This window comes from Mustela nigripes, chromosome 7 (genome assembly GCF_022355385.1).
Source record: "Mustela nigripes isolate SB6536 chromosome 7, MUSNIG.SB6536, whole genome shotgun sequence".
In the NCBI taxonomy this organism is placed as follows: Eukaryota; Metazoa; Chordata; class Mammalia; order Carnivora; family Mustelidae; genus Mustela; species Mustela nigripes.
In genome coordinates this window covers 138,802,874-138,820,053 of record NC_081563.1, presented here as the reverse complement: position 1 = coordinate 138,820,053, position 17,180 = coordinate 138,802,874, and the positions used below count along the sequence as shown (strand labels likewise).

The 17,180-nt window shown below is 61.8% G+C and overlaps 2 protein-coding genes across 2 annotated transcripts in view; both read right to left on the bottom strand.

The window, feature by feature from the left end:
- OSBPL2 (oxysterol binding protein like 2) overlaps positions 1 to 9,312 on the bottom strand; it is a 322,355-nt gene extending 313,043 nt beyond the window's left edge. Inside the window, exon 1 of the mRNA XM_059407345.1 lies at positions 9,302 to 9,312. The gene's annotated coding sequence lies outside the window, so the exon portion shown is untranslated. The remainder of the gene's footprint in view (positions 1 to 9,301) is intronic.
- Positions 1 to 17,180, bottom strand: part of CDH4 (cadherin 4) — a 499,901-nt gene that overhangs the window by 84,787 nt on the left and 397,934 nt on the right. The window lies entirely within an intron of this gene.

Genomic DNA, 17,180 nt, shown 5'->3' with positions numbered 1-17,180 from the left:
GCATGAGAAATTCGGGGCTCAGACACAAGAATCAGGTTGCCCGGTCGCCTGCCACCTCCTCTATGCCCTCTGTAGGCCAACCTCCCCTCCCCGGAGTACGAGCTGCGTGGACATGGCTGAGGAGGCACACCCTGTGCAGGACCAGAGTGAGGGCCATTCACTCCTCTGGTGTTTGTTTTCATACTGCCTCCGAAGCCCTCCTCCTCCAGGAAGCCCACCCTGCTTGACTAAGCTCTCCCCTTCCTAAGAATGCAGGCTCCTGCACGGTCCTCTCCGCCTCGCTCGCACTGAACCTCCAGCTTCCAGGGGCACGGAGAAGCCTCTCTGTCTTCAGAGTCTCCCAGGGCCTGGCAGGGGAGGAGGCCCCCGGGGGATCCAGCGGCCACACATTCCATAGGAGCCCGGAGGGGGGCTGGGGAGACAAGGTCAGAGGAAGGACGGAGCCGTTGGCGCGGCTCCACCGGACAGCGGACATCACGTCTGAACTTGGACAGATGTTCTTCGGACACAGGCCAAGCTGTCCCTGGAAACCGGCTGCCACGTGGCCCTCCCTGGCCCCTTTCTGGGACGAGCCGCGGCTATGATGCTGAAGTCAGGACGGAAACACTGTGGGCGGCGGAAACGGGGCCAGGAACAAGCACGCGGCCCCGAGAGCCCAGTCCCCGTGTGGAAACAGAGCGGGCGGGGGACCAAGAGCGTGCCGGGGCCACAGGGCACCTGCCCGGAGCCCACGGGGTCTGGCAGGAGAACCTCCGTCCTGCTGGCAAACGGAGACAACCACGGTCATGCCTGGATTCCAGCCTGACTCCCCCCCGCCTGGGGACCGACTCCGGGCTTCCACCGATGGCCCGCCGACGGCAGGAAGCCGAGAGGCCGTATTTGGGTTCACGTAGTCATTTGAGTCTAGAACGGCCACTTTGCCCAGCCGGGCGGTCTCCGGTTGGCAACACCACAGCCTCTGTTTTTACAAAAATTAACATCTCATAAGATAACAGAAAATAAATCTGGTGTTTAAAGAAGCGGAAAATAGAATTTTCCATAAGAATCTCAGATGAACTCAGCCATCGGAATTGTTAGTTTTGTGTTTAGAAAATCAGGGAGCGATTGAGAGCGCTGTTCAGTGTTGCGTGCATTTCACCCCGTGACATGAGGAACGTGCGTCATTTGGCAGATAATGGTGAAAGCCAACAGCGGTGTTAAGTGCGGTTTCAGGCAGGGAGAGATGGGCCCCGCCCCCCCCAACATCGCCCCCCGCCCCCCGCCTTCTCCGTCCTCGTCCTCCGGGGGCTGCTGCAGGACAAGCTTCCCGCTCACAGCTCAGGCACCCTGACGGCCCTTTGCTGGGATGTTGGCTCCAGAGCGCCACGACCAGCCACGGCAGCATCTTGGGAGACGGGCGAGCGAGCCACCCTGCAAAGGCCCCATGTGCTCCAGGGATCCGAGAACCCGCATCCCCCCAGGTTTTAGGGGGCTTTAAGCTCCTCTGTGCCAAGGCCAAGTGAACTTCTTCCTTAATTAAGCCTTCTTTCGCGAGCGGAGAGAGGCGGAGAGATTTGTAAACGCACACGGCCCGCAGAAGCAGCCAGGACAGCGGGGGACAGAGAGCCCAGCTCCCAGCCCTAAACCTCAGCCATCCAGAGCGTCTCATTTCCGGCTCTGGGGTATTTTGCATTCGATAATCTAGGATTAACGGTTCCAAAGATTTTAAAATCAGAAAGGCAGTGTTCCTTGGGTTTATTTCCATTCTAGCTGGGAATGCCCCAGGCTGTGGCCGCGGCCCCTGAGGACACCATCCCTAAGCCTTTATGAGACCCCCCACTCCCCACCCAGCTGGAAAGACGGACTGCAGTGAAGTAAGCTTCCACTTTTGGGGGGTGGGGCATCCACCAGGGGTCTCCTGGGCCCATGAGGGACAAAGAGTGTAATTTCAGACCATTTAACCCCCCTGAAGTCGGAGTTCAAGGCCATACTCGGTCGTACCCAGAGACTTCTGGACAAAGGTGGCCGACGGCTGAGGCGGGCTGGGAGCTCCTGTTGCTTGGAAAACGGCAAAGGGCCGCCCTCCTAGCTCATGAGTGCAGAAGTTGCTGGAATTACGCGGCCTGGACAAGCACCTGATGGTCACAAACATGGTAAGTACGACCGCAGCCCTATTGCCCCTGGGCCCGTGACCCTGAGTGTCATAGTGCCACGGCCTCTCTGGGGCAGACGTGGCAGGCCTGGGCTCGCAGAGGCTGGGTTAGGACTTTGAGGGTCCTAGGGCACAGCCCGCAGCCTCTCCCAGGCCCCGGTGCCCCTGGCACATGCCTTGTGCCTTAACAATCAGAAGGAACTTAAGAGCACTGGGCTGCAGACTTTTCCCGCATCTTCTCCGGAACCTTCTTGGAGATCCGGGGCTGCTGCAACACCAGGCAGGGAATCCTCAATTCATGGACCAGAAGAGACTGAACTCAAGCTGCCTCCCAGGGTCCCGCCAGTGCTTGAAAGCCTTGTGCACGGAAGAGCAAGAAGTCCCCGCACCGTGGGGCCGGAGGAGGGCTGGGGCGCATGGGGCTCCTTCCTGGGGGCTCCTGGAGCACGGACCTTCAGTGGGTGGCGTGGGGGCTCGATGCAACATTGTAATCTGTCCCCACTCGCCCCGGGGTCTCCAGGGGTGGGAAGAGCTTCCCTCTAGACGGTCGCTCCCCAGCAGATGCTGGCAACGGAGAGGCAGCAGCTCACAGCCATGCAGGGCTGTTCCCGGAGGGCAGGCCCAGAACCCAGGACGGGCCAGCCTACAAGCATCTTCCATGTGTGCCGAGTGCACACAGCTCTCAGTCTGCCGAGTGCGTTTCCCGTCACCATGAAGCAGGGTGTCATCGTACGCGGCAGAAGTTCTCTCCCAACCCGCGCACCGCACGTCCTTTCTTGCACGGTGGGGTCCCGGCTGTTTCGGGAGCCTCCGGTGTGAGAGGTCAGGCGTGGCCGGCTCCCTGGCCGCGAGGACGTGCCTTCCTCACTCTGCGGCGCCAAGGGTGGCTTCTTGTCCCCAAGTGGCCCTGGCCCTCGCAACGGGGTCTGAGGTCTGCAGCTGCTCCTGACCTCTATCGGGTCGGGTCTGAGCCGACTCCAGGCTCTGCCTCCTGAGCCCAATTCCCACACTGGCTCCTGTTAGAACCTGGAGCTGTGGCCTGTGTCCTGGGGGTGTGGCCGCACCCTGAGCCCCTGCTACACGCTGGCTTGGGGCCTGGGGCTACAGAGACGACCCACAGACCGTGCCCCTGTGCGGGGTGCGGTGGGGCCGGTGACACGGGAGTCAGTGGTAACCGTCGTCTCCGTGCTGGAGAGGACGGTCAGCGACGCGGTGGGAGACTGTGCCCAGGAGCGCCCTGGGGCAGGGGGAGTCCCACTGTTGTCTGGGTGGAGGGAACCAAGCATGCAAAGGCCGGCAGCAGGTGACAGACGCTCCCACCCTGTCCTTCAAGAGTCTGGCCCCTCCTCTGCCTGCTGGGGTGAGAGCACCAGGGACCCCCACACAGGGTTCACTCTAGGGCTTTGGAAGCAGACAGGCCTGGGTTTGAGGCTGCTGCCTTCCAGCTGTGTGACCTTGGGCGAGTGACTTGGCCTCTCTGAACTCCAGTTTCCTGACCTGTGAAAGAGAAGGGTCTTGGAGTCGGTGTCGAGAGGCCGACCCCCCCAGCCTGGGATGATGGGGACGAGGCTGGGGGTACAGGTGAGCCTTGTCACCACCGACAGAACTCCCTGACGGAGGAACGTGGACTCCCGAGGGCGCAGGGCTCGGGGGGATGGGTAGGAATCCTGGCTCATTAGCAGATGGACCAAACGAGCCCGGGGGCCTCTGAAGTGCTGGAGGGAGCTCGGAGGCTGGTGTCAACACCCCCTTGCCGTGCTGTTTACACTGTTAACGCTCAGAACTGAAGAGGTTTGCAAGGACGTCAGAGATTCTGTTTGAGATCCGCAGCAGCAATCATTCAAGACCTCACTCCGGTTGCGAAGGGAGGCAGGGCCAGCGGATCCTACTGGTCTCTGCGCCGTGACTTCCCGTCCTCAGACCGGGCCCTGGCCAGCGGGTCTGGGCCTCCAGAGCCATCCTGCTGGGTCAGACACTCGGTTCTGTTTGTCTAATTTTTCCTGGCCTATTTCTAGGAGCACAGCTGACCTGCTCCAAGGGACTGCTCTGTGTTGTCCCAGGCTGGGAGCAAAGGGGCGGCTCAGAATCGGATCCCTCCTCCCAGATACGTGGGGATTCGGTGGACGGGGCAGGAGGAGGCTGAATGAATTCCGCGGGCATGTAAGAAAGGCCTGGAAGGTGTGCACGCCCCGGTCCGAAGTGCCCTGCCTCTCCCACAGGGCCTGGGTCAGGAAGGAGCTACTTTCTCCACAAACACAGTTGGCGTCTGCTGGCTGCTGACCGAGAGTGGGCAGTGTCGGCACGGAATTTCAAGGCTATGTTTGGGACGGTGTGACTTGAAACCTTGGCCACGTGGAGCAGAGCACATTCTGTCCCGGGTAGGGGCAGAAGCCGCGTCCGTGCAGTCGGCACCAGACCTGCGTCCCTGGGCAGGGCAGCCGACCTCCAGCGGCTCGGAGCCGCCCCCTTCTTTGGGGAGCTCCCTTGGTCATCAGGACCCCCGCCACACGGGAAGTTAGGTGCTCCCTACAGCCCGTGGCCGTTGGGGGCACGAATGCGGGGCCAGGGCCGAGGTGACGGCATGCCAGCCGCCCCCGCGGAGACAGCTGAGAGCACATCCTTCTCTTTCCTGCCCCCAGCACGCCTGCCCCCAATCCCAGGAAGTGGAGATGGCCACCCTGGAGAGCGATGAACTGTGTGGGCCCGAGCCAGGGGTCCTCCCAAAATGCAAAGTTGGGGTGGACGGCAAGCCCAGGTGGACAGTCCTCAGGCCGGACGGCCGGGCAGCAGACAGGAGGTGGACACTGGCAACGCGGGGGAGCTGGGGCACCCGAGGGCCCAGGACCGCCTGGACGGGGCAGCGTCCGTTCCTCAACGTGTTTTTCCTTTTCCGCTCGCGGCTCCCCTCTGCTTTGCCCATGGCTGCGCCGCGAGCTGCCCTTTCTCACGGCAAAGGCACAGAGCTGCAGACGGATTTCTCCTCGCTTCCGATCGTCCGGTTTTGATCTTTATCACAGGTGAGCAGCGGTCAGCCCTGTTCACAGCCACCCTGGGATGCGGGCGACGGGATCCCGGGCCTCAGGCAGACTCGTTTCTGCAGCCCGGCTCTGCCCCATCTGCCCCTGCGTTGTCCCGCCGCCCCCGGATCCCACCCACAGCGGAGAAAGCGGTGGTCTTTTTTTTTTCCTCCCTAAGAGTTTGGGGATGTTTGTGTTTTTGGTGATTTCTGTTGTGCTTTTCCAGAACGGCCCGTCTGACGGGCTGCGACGAGGCTGCCGATGAAGCGTTTGTCAGCACATCCTGCCGCGTCTGCAGGGGTGAGGCGCTGAGCTCCCACGACTGACTTCCCTCCAGCTCCCGCTCCCCGTGTGGCCGATGGAAAGAGCAGGGTGGCGTCGGGAGCTCCGGCAGGCCCACCCAGCCCAGAACCTGCAAGGGCCAGTGGAGCTGGGCTCCAGCTCGGAGTAGCACTGGGGAGGGGTGGCGGCTCCGGTGAGACCCCGGGGGGCGGGGCAGCGGGACTTTCTGGAGGATGTGGCCCCCACTTGGTTCTGCCTGACTGCAGAGACCAATTATGTCAGATACACTTATAGTTTCTGGCGTTGTTCTTGGCTTGACGGGGGTGGGGAGGGGGTTGGTGGGTGGGGGGGATTGGGAGGGTGGGGGCACCCAGACTCTGGCCTCTAGCGGGTGTGGCCCACTTTCCATGATCCCTGATAAACCCCACGCGGAGTGAGCACACAGCCCCAAACCTGGGTCTGAGAAGTAAAGCCAGGAACACGCCCCGGGTCAGGTTTTTTGGGGGAACATGATGAAAAATTATTTATTACATCTCTGTTTGATTTCAACCTCAGTTAGTAGGGTTGCAGAGCGCCCCTTTATTGCATTCATGTAAGAAACAGGTTTCGGTCTAAATTCTAACTCACTGTAATTCAGTTACCATGAATTATGCTTTCGATAAACTTGCAAGTTACAAGCTTCATGTCTGGTTCGGTATTTCCTATTTAAAAGACAAATTCCTTTTTTTTTTTTTTTTTAAATAAAGGGTTTTAGATTTTATTTTGAGCCTAGCTAGCTTTGCATAGCAGTTCTTTTTTATTGTGCTAAAAAACACAGTGTTAAATTTACCATCTTAACCATTTTCATGAGAACAGTTCAGCGGAGAGTGCATTTCCATTTTGGGCAGTAGAGCTCTAGAACTTTTCCATCTTGCAAAACCGGAATGCTGGACCCCGAGTGCGCACGACGCCCTCTGTCCTCCACCCTTGGCCAGGGTCCGTCTGCAGACACCACTAGCCGGCCAGCAGTGATGCCAGTTACAACGCAGCCCATGCCCCTCCACTCCGCAGCAACGATTAGATCCCAAGGACACCCGAGTCCTGCCCCCAATCCCTGTGTCCATGCCTCTCCCCACTTCCTTGGGCCGGCCACTGCCTCGCCTGGCCCGGGGGGCATCTGGCCTTGCCTGTCCCCGCGTCTAGAGAACAAGCCTGGTTCCTGCTGGAGAACGTGAGGCTCTCCCCTGAGGCCAACCCCCACTCCCCTGCCAGCATCCCCCCACCCCTCCCCTGCCTAGAGGAGGAACAAGAAAGCCCAGCATCACACAGGTGCCTGGCCCCCAGGACTATTGTAGCAATGGATACAGGGACCTTTCCAAAGGAGACCCAGATCCTGTCGCAGCTCGGAGGGAGCCTCCAGCAGCCCCATGAGACTCAGAACAGCATCTCCAGCCTGCACTGTGGCCCTGCCGGAAGCTCCCCTCCGCCACCCTGCTGCCTGCCCCCGCCCCACAGACACCGGCCCCGTCTTCCGTGTCTGCTGGTGGTTACGCCGCGGTGTGCTCCAGGCTCTGCCGACCCCAGCCAGCGGGCAGAGATGAGCAGCGCCCCCGGGGTTAGCAAGCACGAGTGCCAGCGTGGGCTCCTCATCCATCCTCTCCAGCGGGACCCGGTGACGGCACACGCCCTCCTCGACGTGCGAACGCCAGTTAGTTCTAGTGTCACGTCTGTATGGCTATAATCACACTTCATCACCGGCTTGCCAGGGCTTCGATTTTTAACGAGCTGTCCCTCGATTTCAGGTTCCTCCGAAGGCGGGACTGGTTTTCGTGAAGGGACCTGAAACGGCGGCAGGAAGTCTGTCTTCCCGGGCGTCACTGGAATGCGCTGCAACAGTTAAGACCGCAGTCAGTTTGGTCTCGGAGTCGCGCCGAGATGTCACGGGCGATCAGCCTGCCAGCCGCCCCAGAAATACCGGGCTGGCTCACGCGGCACGTCGCTCCCAGAAGTGCTTCTGCGCCTTGTCTGCCGGTGGAACGGGTCTCAGGGGCGCGTCCGTTCCAAGCTGAAGGCTCCCACCACGTGGACCGTTATGGACCCTGGGGTTTTCCAGCTTGCGACAGGTGCCTCCTCGCTGTGATCTGCGGTGGTTTTGGTGGTGGACAGAAGCAGACGGAGTTTACACAATAACGTCCTTTTGCTGTCATTTTGGGGAGTGCTGTTCCCTTTAGGCCTAGTGATGGGGGTTTTTCATTAAACGATGGTTATATGAAACGTTCTTTAGCACAAACTCATTTAGCTTAAACCATGAGCTGATTTAAATAACACCATCCGGGAGATAATAACGTACGTGGTGTCGAGCCAAAGGCGTGTAGTATAACTGACTATGGGGTGGCCAAGGATGCGCCCGGCTGGCCTGCCCCGTCTGTGTGCCGACCACAGACAGGGCAGTGTACCTGCCGACGGCTCCCGCTTTCGGGAGGCAAACAGGAGGCCCTAAAACATCAGGAGGGAGACGTGGCACTGCAGAAGCCACTTGGAGGTGCCGGATGGCTCTTCTGTTTCAAATCACATTAAGAGTGAATTTTGCATACATTCCCCTTAATGCTCTGAGACGCAGAGAGACCGAGGAGGGGCTGAGTCGGGACCGGAGAAATCCCTACACATCATTAAGATCTAGAGTTGGTCCTTAATGTGTCCAGAGTTTCAAAATGAGGTCTAAATGGAGGCTTTCCCCCCTGACTATAGGGGTAGAGTGGTTATGAATGTGTCTGCACAGAGCCCAGGCTATATATTTTTATGCAGCTGGCGTCGCTACGTTTGAAACAAGTCCAAAAACACAGATGATGTGTCCAGGAGGTTCCAAATCGAAGTCCAGACTCTGGATGTGCTCATTCTTTGGTGACTGGCAGAGGCCGGCGGTGTTCTCGTGGGGGAGGGACCCCGGGGAACCGCATCTCCCCCGGCACCGCAGCTGTCCCCTCACTTGGGCACGGTTTCTGGACACTGCGGCGCACGACCGACAGGCAGACCCAACGTTCAGCTCGACGAGAGCCGTGCGTCTCTGACAGGGCAGGAGCACGCCCCACGGCGTCGGCCAGGCTTGAGCTCGCTTTGGTTTGGGGTTGGGGTTTTTTCCACCGTGGCGGGCTTGCCCCGGCGGCGCCCGGCCCGGCCTGCCCAGCGAGGTTCCAGAACCAGCGGTACCTCTGCCCTGCACGGCCCCCATGGGGTGGGTGGTATTTAACATCAGGGCAGATGGCGGTACTGGCCGCGAGCTCTCTGGCTTCGCGGAGCAGCTCGAGATGTCCTGAGGGCTGGCGCAGGGCTTGGCGCAGACCACGGCCCCGTCACCTCCCGCACCTCACGGTTCCCGCGTCCTGACACAAGGCCTCGCCAGCGCGTTTGCTCCGTCGTGTCATCGGAGCCTGAAGGGCCGGCAGGAGCTTCTCTGCTTGTCCTCTGGCATCTGTTTATTTTCCCAACTGCCACTTGGTCATCATTGTGTAGCTGCCTCGCACGAATGACCGCAGCCGGCACGAGCGACCGCAGCCGGCACGAGCGACCGCAGCCGGCACGAGCGACCGCAGCCGGCACGAGCGACCGCAGCCGGCGAGGCTTCCCGCGGCCTCCTTCCCTCCCAGATGTCGGCACAGCAATGCCGAACCTCAGCGGGGTCCAGAGACCGGCCTCCCGACTCCCAAGGGGTCAGGGACGGGTCAGGGACGGCGGGGGGGGGTGTCCTGAGGGCGGTGGGGGGTGCTGGCTCCCCGAGTTCAGGGACGGGGGCACCAGCTCCCCAGGGTCAGGGACAGGGACGGGACGGCTTCCCGAGGGAAGGACAGAGACCAGACTTTGCTCTCACAGCCTCGAACGCAGGCACTGTAGGTACCCGGACCGCGGGGAGCAGGAGCAGGAGTTCGCTCTACCGCCCAGACTCTTCTGAGTCTGCCTGAGGACTCGGGCGGCAACCCCCCGCCCCCGCCCGACTGTGACGGAGACCGTGGCTTTGGCCACAGCCTCTCTCTCATCCACCTCTCCAGGGCAGCCCCCTCCACAAACTACTCCTTGGCCTGGCGGCCGATCCCACCAGGCCCTCCCGCCGCGGCTCCTGGGGCCTCCCTCGAGGTGCTCCGGGGGGGCGGGGGGCGCGTCGTTTCCGCGGCCCTGCGAACTCTTACACCAGGGACGAGCGAGACGTTTTCAAAATCATCTACTGTGGCGGTTCCTTAGCAACCCATTATTAGAGGGCCTCTCGGTAGTTAAAAAAAGATCTCCCTCTCTTGAAAGTGGGGCTGTGCTTTAGAGAAACCCAGATCGCCTCTGTGCCGGGCGGGTGTCACCGGGGCAGGGATGGCACTTAACCACGTCCTCGGGGCCAGCGCGGCTGCGGCCTGCCCCCAGGGTCCGGAGCAGGTGTCAGAGGGCCCCGCTCTGCCCACCCAGCCTGGCCTGGGGGCTCCACGGGCTCCGAGAGTCCACACATGCGTGTCGTGGCCGACAGGCTCTCCTCCCCGCCGCCTCTGCTGGACTGAAGGTTTCCACCCGCTTCGCCACGCCTCCCGCCCCAGAAACTAAACGGCCTCCAAGCGAAAAGTGAAGGAGCGTTTCCCCAGCAGCCCCCAAGCGGGTGGGCGCTGAAGCCCTGCCCCTCCCCTGAGGCGCCGAGGCTCTGACGGGCCGGGCTTGTGCTCTGGAGAGGGGCTCCGGAGCTTTCTTCCAACGCTCGCCTCCCCCTGCGTCCTCTTACCACCCAGCCTGCGCTCTCCTCCAGGGTAACACCCTCCGTCCGCTGCTCTCAATCTCCGGGAGGCGGCGAGGCCTGGCCTGTTGGTCCTGGGCCGGAGCTGGGGGCGCGTCTCCTTGGCGGCAGAAGCCGCTGTCCTCATCCCTGGAGGGGGAGCAGGGCTGCACCCCTCCTGGGCTCTTTGAAGAAAAGAGGGCCACCCCTGCAGAGGGGCCCGCGCACGCGAGTCCCGGGGGGCGTTCAGGCCGCCGAGCCCGCCTGTCCCTTCATGGGAACCACAGGTCGAGAGCGGCCGAGGCCAGCACACGGACAGCGACCAGGCAGAAGCTCCCCGTCACACTCCCATGTGGCCGCGTCCTAGAAAGACACTGCCAGAGACACCCAGGCTTTCTTTTCCAGGACGAGCGACAGAACACAGCAGGGCTCTGGGCCCGTGTGGGCGCCTCTGCTGGTCGCCTGCAGGGTGTCGTCTCGGCCCACGCGAGGTGCGTCCTGGCACGTCTGACGGCCCAGCCGCAGGCTTCGCCACAGCCGCTCTTCAAAACTCAGCCGCCTGGACAGCAGGGTGCGAACCCCGATGGCATCATGACCACAGGTGGTCATGACGGGTGGGGACTTGCCCTGGGTCCTATGTCTTATGCCAGGGACAATGCAGGACCAGCAGGCACCAGGGGACGCTGTGCCCCAGGCCTGCGGTTCTCAACCTCGGCTGTGCGCTGCTTCAAGACCTCAACATGGCTCGGGCCGCCCCCAGACCCGCAAGAATAGCGCATGGTGGGCCCCGAGCCCCCCTGAGGGGTTACGGTCCTCAAGCTTGCATGCTTCCTGATGCTTCCAGGATCGACCTGCAGCTCCTTGAAGCGGCCTGAGCTGCAGGGTCCCTGCCCTCCGGGTCCAGCCCCCTCTGCCCGCGGGACAGCGACCTTCCCCAGCACCGGGCTAGCCCCTCCCCAGGAGGGCTCCCCTGCCGTCTCCCTCCTCCTCCGCGGGCAGGTGCTCCTCCGCCTAACCAGGCTGCGCCGCGCCCGCCCGTCCGCCTGTTTCTCTTCACAGATTTTGGCGAGGAAGGCTTTAAGGTCACAAGCAGGTACAAGACTCGTATAAGAAGCCCCACGTTCCCGTCTCCTAGAAGCGATCATCCTGCATCCTGGCTGCGTCCGGTGGTACCTTCTTGGTCTTCGGACACGAAGGGTGCAGGACCACTGTGCGGATAGGGTCCCCAGCAGGCCCGTTTCCTTCTGCCCTCGTGGCCACCCCGTGTGGCTGGGACGGCCGGCCGGGCCAGACCCTTGTGATGCTGCTGGCGGGAGAGGCCAGGCTCTGAGGTCCGGGAAGACTGGAGGGCCAACTCTGCTCTGGCAGTTAGAGGTCCTTCTCCTGAGGGCCACCAAAGTGCTGTCCAGTAGCCGTGCCAACAGTCTCGCTGGAGGGCTGGATGGTCTCCCTCCTGGGCCTGGCCAGCACGGGGCGGTGGCCATGCGGGACGAGGGCTCCCTGTGTGCCTTCCTGGTCGACCACGGAGCTCGTGCCTCTCCCAGCACCTCTGTTTGTCCTCCCAGCCCTGCCTGCGGAGTTTAAACATGCCACGGCCAGCCGCTGAGGGGCCCCGGGCACGGTGGCGTCCCAGGTGGTTCTGGGCCAGAGCCGATCCACGTCCACGGGGCTGTGTTCTGTTTCTCACCACTCGGCAAGTGTCTGAGGGCCGGGCAGCTGTCCCGGTCTGGACCCTGCAATGACCGTGCCTTCGGGGACGCTTGAGCTCCAGTTGTGGCCCTGGTCTTTGCTGACCCTCCCCAAGCTTGCTTCGCCCAGAGGACACGGACCCCTCCAGCCACCCCATCGCACACTGCTCATCCTGGTCACTCTGAGTGGACGTCTGTCTGTGTTGCTGGTGCATGGCCTGTTTTCCTCCGTTGGGGACAGTATCTGATCTGTGTATCCATGCCTGCAAATTCTCCTGCTCTCCGGACGCCAAATGTGTGGGCTACAGTCCAGTTCAACTCCGACACTCCGACACCGACCTTCCGGGGTCATTACAGACCCCCGGGTGAAGGGGCCTCAGCGTTGCCAGCGGGGGCGACTCTCACGACTCCTCGGGCGGGCTGGACAGTGTGCAAGCTGCGGCTTTCACCGCCTGAACAAGCCCCCCCGCCTTCTGTTTTTCTATTGTCCCCATGGCCCCCTTACGGAAAACAAACCTGTTTGGAAAGCATATGCTTCTATTTCGGCAAGATGATTCACGGGTTGGGCCCTTTCCCTGATGAGGGACTTGTGTTAAAAACAAAAGGTTTCAGTCTCTGTGAATCCTCGAACTTGCCCGCCTTTGGGATGCCTCCTGCAGACGCGGGCGGCGCGGACCCCGCGGACCGTTCCTTCTGGACACTGTTCTCACCTCACGAGGCCCGTCTTCAGGGTTTTTCGCTTTGAGCACTCTCTGAGCTGTAGACCGCTGGAGACAGAAGCTTCTCTTGGAACGGATTTTCATTCTGACAGTTCAATCATGGAGGGCCCGGGGAGAGGCTGCGGAATTCCATATGGAGCTTCCTCGGCGGCAGAACAAGGAGCTGGTAGGTGCCCCCGCTGGACCACGGCTGACACAGCTGCGAAGCTGTGTCGTGGCCTGAGGGTGTCACCCAGTGGGACTCTGCGGAGCCAGACCAGAGGACCACGGGCAGGGAGCGGATTCCCGATCTCGCTGGACTCCTGAGCCCGGGGACACGCTCAGAGCCCGAGATGGCAGGGCCACCCCGGCCAAGTAACCTGAACACGTAATCGAGGTACTGATTCATGTTTTCAAGTACAGCTGGACGGTCAGAGGAGAAGCTCTCGTTTGGGAACCAGACTGAAATGAAACAGCGCCTGCCTCCAGGAGTTTGGGATCGGAAACCACCAGCCAGGGGAAACTGGTCTGGATAGACTCTGGCCACGTGGGTCTCCGGCACTGCCAACAGCTGGCTTGGAAGGACTGGCGTGCGCACGCCCAGTACCCGGCCAGCTCCTCCCTCGCTGGTCCAGAAGCATCGGGATGGAGGCTGGAGCCTGTACGGGGTCACCAGGGGGGGCCCCGAAGCCCTCCACAGGCACTGGCTGAGGCCTCGCCAGAGAGACGGGGGATGCCTCTTGCGCCGGCCACTGCTCGGTGGATGGGTGTGGGCGGAGGGCGCGGGGAGTGGAGGTGGGACCAGGGTCCTCGCTGTCCAGAGAGTTGGGTTCTGGCCGTGACCACCCCGCTCCCCCAAGCCACCGCACATGAAGACACGGGACCAGACAGACAGGGTGATGGAGAAAGCCCTCTGTGCGGGATTTGCTCCGGGGCCGGAGACCCGCTCCGCAATGTCCTCCCCTGGGGGGTTGGGGGTGGTAGAGGGCGCTCAGTGCCCCCCAGCCAGGCCCCAGAGCTGGGCCCCGAGGGCCAGAGCAGGGCAAGCCTGGATGGTGGTGGCAGCCCAGCCCTTGGTGCTGCCTCGGGTCCCTGAGCCCTCCCTGCCTAGTTGGCGGCTCTGGTGGCTGCCCCCCCCGCCCCCCCGCTGCCCAGTGTCTCCGCACGTGTGGTTCGTGTTCTCTCCGTCCGTCTGTGTGCGGCCGTCAGGCTTCCGGCAGCAAGTGGCGAACCCAAGCCGACGCCCCGGTTCCATTCCTTCCAGCAGAGCCGCTGTTTTCTCCCCTGTCAGCTCTCCCTCTAAGCAGTCTTCCGCACAAGAAATCCGTCCCTTTACAACTAACTTGGAGATGGTGGGACAGGGAGGAGGGGCCGCTCCCAGGAATTCGGGGGATGTTCCCCCACGGCGTTTGTCAGGCATGAGCGACCTCTGCGACGCGCCGGTCACGCACAGCCAGCGGCTGGAGGCTCTTCAAGCGACTGTGTGTTCACAGCCCAGCGCTGTGCGACCTGGAGTGAGAAGCGTGGCCTCTCTGAGCCCGGTCACCCCGCGGGGCCCAGAGGCTGGTCTGCAGGGGTGTTGAATAGAGCCGCGGCCGTGGATACCTGTTAGCTGTTGCTAGCGCCCGTCTTCCAGGAGAGAAGGCAAGGGCGTCATCGGTGGGAACCGGGCCGAGGCAGAACCTCCACGGGGCTCCTCTCACAGGAGCCCTATGACCCGTGGGTGTCACCTCACAAGGCAGAGACCGGCTCAGGCTTAGCAAGATTTGGTTTAGGACTTGAGACCGGACACAGTGCTGGGTCACCGGGCGGCCGCGGTGGCAGGCGCAGGTCCTGTGAGACACGGAGGCCTGGCTCCGGCTACGGGGCCACGAGGAGCGTCTGCAGCGCCGCCAGAGGACGGCCCTGACTGTGTGAGGGGCCAGCGCGTCGGCGCTCGCAGAAGCCTCCGGAAGCTGGGGAAGCCGGGCAGTGATTTTCCGAGAGCCTGCAGGGACACCACCGCCCTGCCTGCACCCTGATTTGGACCCACAGAAACAGTTCAGACCTCTGGCCTCCAGCGCTGGCAGAGAGTAAACGTGGGCTGTCGTTTTAAATCCGTTTTTAATTTTTTTATTAGTTCCAGACGTAGAATTCAGTGCTCTCCTTCAGGCCCGTCCCCCGGTGCCCCCGTGCCCGCCCAGTAGCCCTCGGCCGGTTCCCTGGAGCTGAGAGCCGCTTACGCGTTGTCTCCTCTGATTTCCTCCCATTTTTCCTTCCCTTCCTCTCTGTCCACCTGCTGTGTTTCCTAAATTCCACGTGTGAGTGGGGTCACAGGAACGGAGGGAACACACCTCAACGTCGCCAGAGCCATCCGCGAGAGACCCACACCCAACACCATTCTCAGTGGGGAGAGACGGAGAGCTTTTCCCCAAGGCCAGGAACGGCGCGGGTCGGCTCTCAGCACGGCCGCTCTACGCAACACCGCAGTCCCCCCCCAGCAACCGGACAACAAAACGAAATAAAAGCATCCAAATCGGCAAAGAAGTCCCAACCCTCACTCTAGCAGACGGCATGATCCTCTACGTAGAAAACACGAGAGACTCCGCCAGAAAGTGCTAGAACCGATACAGGAGGTCAGCGGAGCGGCGGGATATAAAATCTGTGTCCAGACCTCGGCCGCGTTTCTGTCTGCGGACCAGGCGGCTGTTTAAGCCGCGGATTTCACGGTGGTTTGTTACAGTCACCAGAGCAGCCCGGGGGGCGGCGCGGCCCTTCTGTGTTTCAGAGACACAGAGGGGGACGGGGGCTGGTCGTCAGGCCTCCGAGGGCGGTGGCTCTGACCGCACCCGCCACGCCTTGTTACAGACACCCCACCCCCGAGCAGGGGGTGCTCGGCCGGGCCCAGGGGCCGCCCCGCCCCCCGCCCCCCAGTCTCCAGGTATCGGGGTTGCTCTCCGATCTCTGCTGAGCTCCCAGGCCGAGGCGTCCGCGGCATGAGCAAGGCCCGAGGCGGCCACCACCTTCGCCGGGGCAGGGGCTGCGGGCCTGACCTCACGTCACAATTTGGGGGTTCCCAGCTTCCAGTGTCGACGAAGCCTGGTACCACCAGGCCCAGAGCGCCCAAGTGAGAAGAGGCGGTCAGTACCCCTCCCCCAGCTGCCTGGGGAAGGGGGCAGGGAGGCCAGCGCGGGGCCTGCAGCCGTGCCCAGGTACCTGGGCCCTGAAAATGCCACAGAGAGGACACTGGTCCTTCTCACCTGGAAGCAGCGAGGCCCTGCGTGCCGGAGGTTCTGAGGCCTAGGGTCCTTCCTGGGCTCACGGCTCCAGCAGATGATGTAGGACATTCCAGCAGACCCGTGTCTCGATGTCCCCCAAACCCTCTCCACCCGCAGCCTGCAAGTTCCTGCCTTTAAGCTCAAGGCTCTTTGAGAAACTTCTGAGCCCCCTGCCCCCAGCCTCCACTGACCCCGAAGCCCCAGATGATTCCCAGGGGATCGGGGCTGGCTGCCCGCCCTCCAGAAACCACGAAGGGCCACCCCCAGCTGCTGGAGACACTGGCCAGGGGGCTGCTGGGCACAGGAGGGGACATCCCGCCCGGGGCTTCAGGGCACGGGAGGGGACATCCCGCTGTGCTCCCAAGAATTCGGAGTCAGGTGTGCTGGAGCTTGCTCAAATTCTCCTGATATTCATGGGAATATTTAAAATAATCCCTTTACATTCGGAGATAGATCGAACCTCTCGTCCCCCGCCCACCAGTGTAGCAGCTGGCTGTCAGCCAGACACACACTCAGACCAGCCTGGTGCGTGGCCTGGGACCCACCTGCCTGGGACGCTCCCAGTTTGTAGCAATTTAAGTGTAATTTCTGGATAAAAGCAATAAGGCAGTTACGTAGTTTATTTAAGCTATTCAAATATGAACGGATTACTTAGAAACATTTATGGGGCTAATTATAAGTAGCAGTAGATCAGAAATGTAGCAACTATAAAATTAATCCTCAATACCGCTGCTCTGACAAGAAGCTGTGTGCAGTTAGCATATGCAGAAAGCGTAAGACATTTGCACTGAGAGGTCCTAGAGCCTGGAGGGGTCTCGGGGAGGTTCCCGGAGCCTGGAGCGGTCTCAGGAGGCCCTTGATCGGGATGGAGTGGTTACCAGTCCTTGGCTTCTGGTTCCAAATGAGACAGGGTCAGCTGACGTAACTGGCTGCGGCTCTGCAAGGAAGCACTGGCCACAGAGCCAATGACGAGAAGAGCTGGGCCGGAGGTGGGTCCCGGGGCTGTGCAGTGGCCCGACTCAGGGACATGGCCACGGCACCGGGAGACCACCGCCAGCACCCTGGGTGGCAGGAGCCCAGGCCTCCCTGCCTGGCCCAGGCCCCTCCTCTGCATGGGAGAGGAAGCAGGTGGTCCAGGGCCCCCAGTGCTCCCGCTGGTCTCCTTGCCTGCTCATGTCCCTGAACGCCCTCCCTCCGGAGCAAGGAGACGGAAGGAAGTGCTTTGGTGTGTGTGGTGCCATCCAGTCCGATTTCCAGAAGATTCCCCTTGGCACCTCTGCGCCAGCATCTTCTGATGACTCGTCGTCTTCCTGGGGGATCCCACGGCCTCCAGAGGGACTCACTGCTGTGGATATGGGGATCCTAGAGCTCGGCGCCCTGTGGCTGT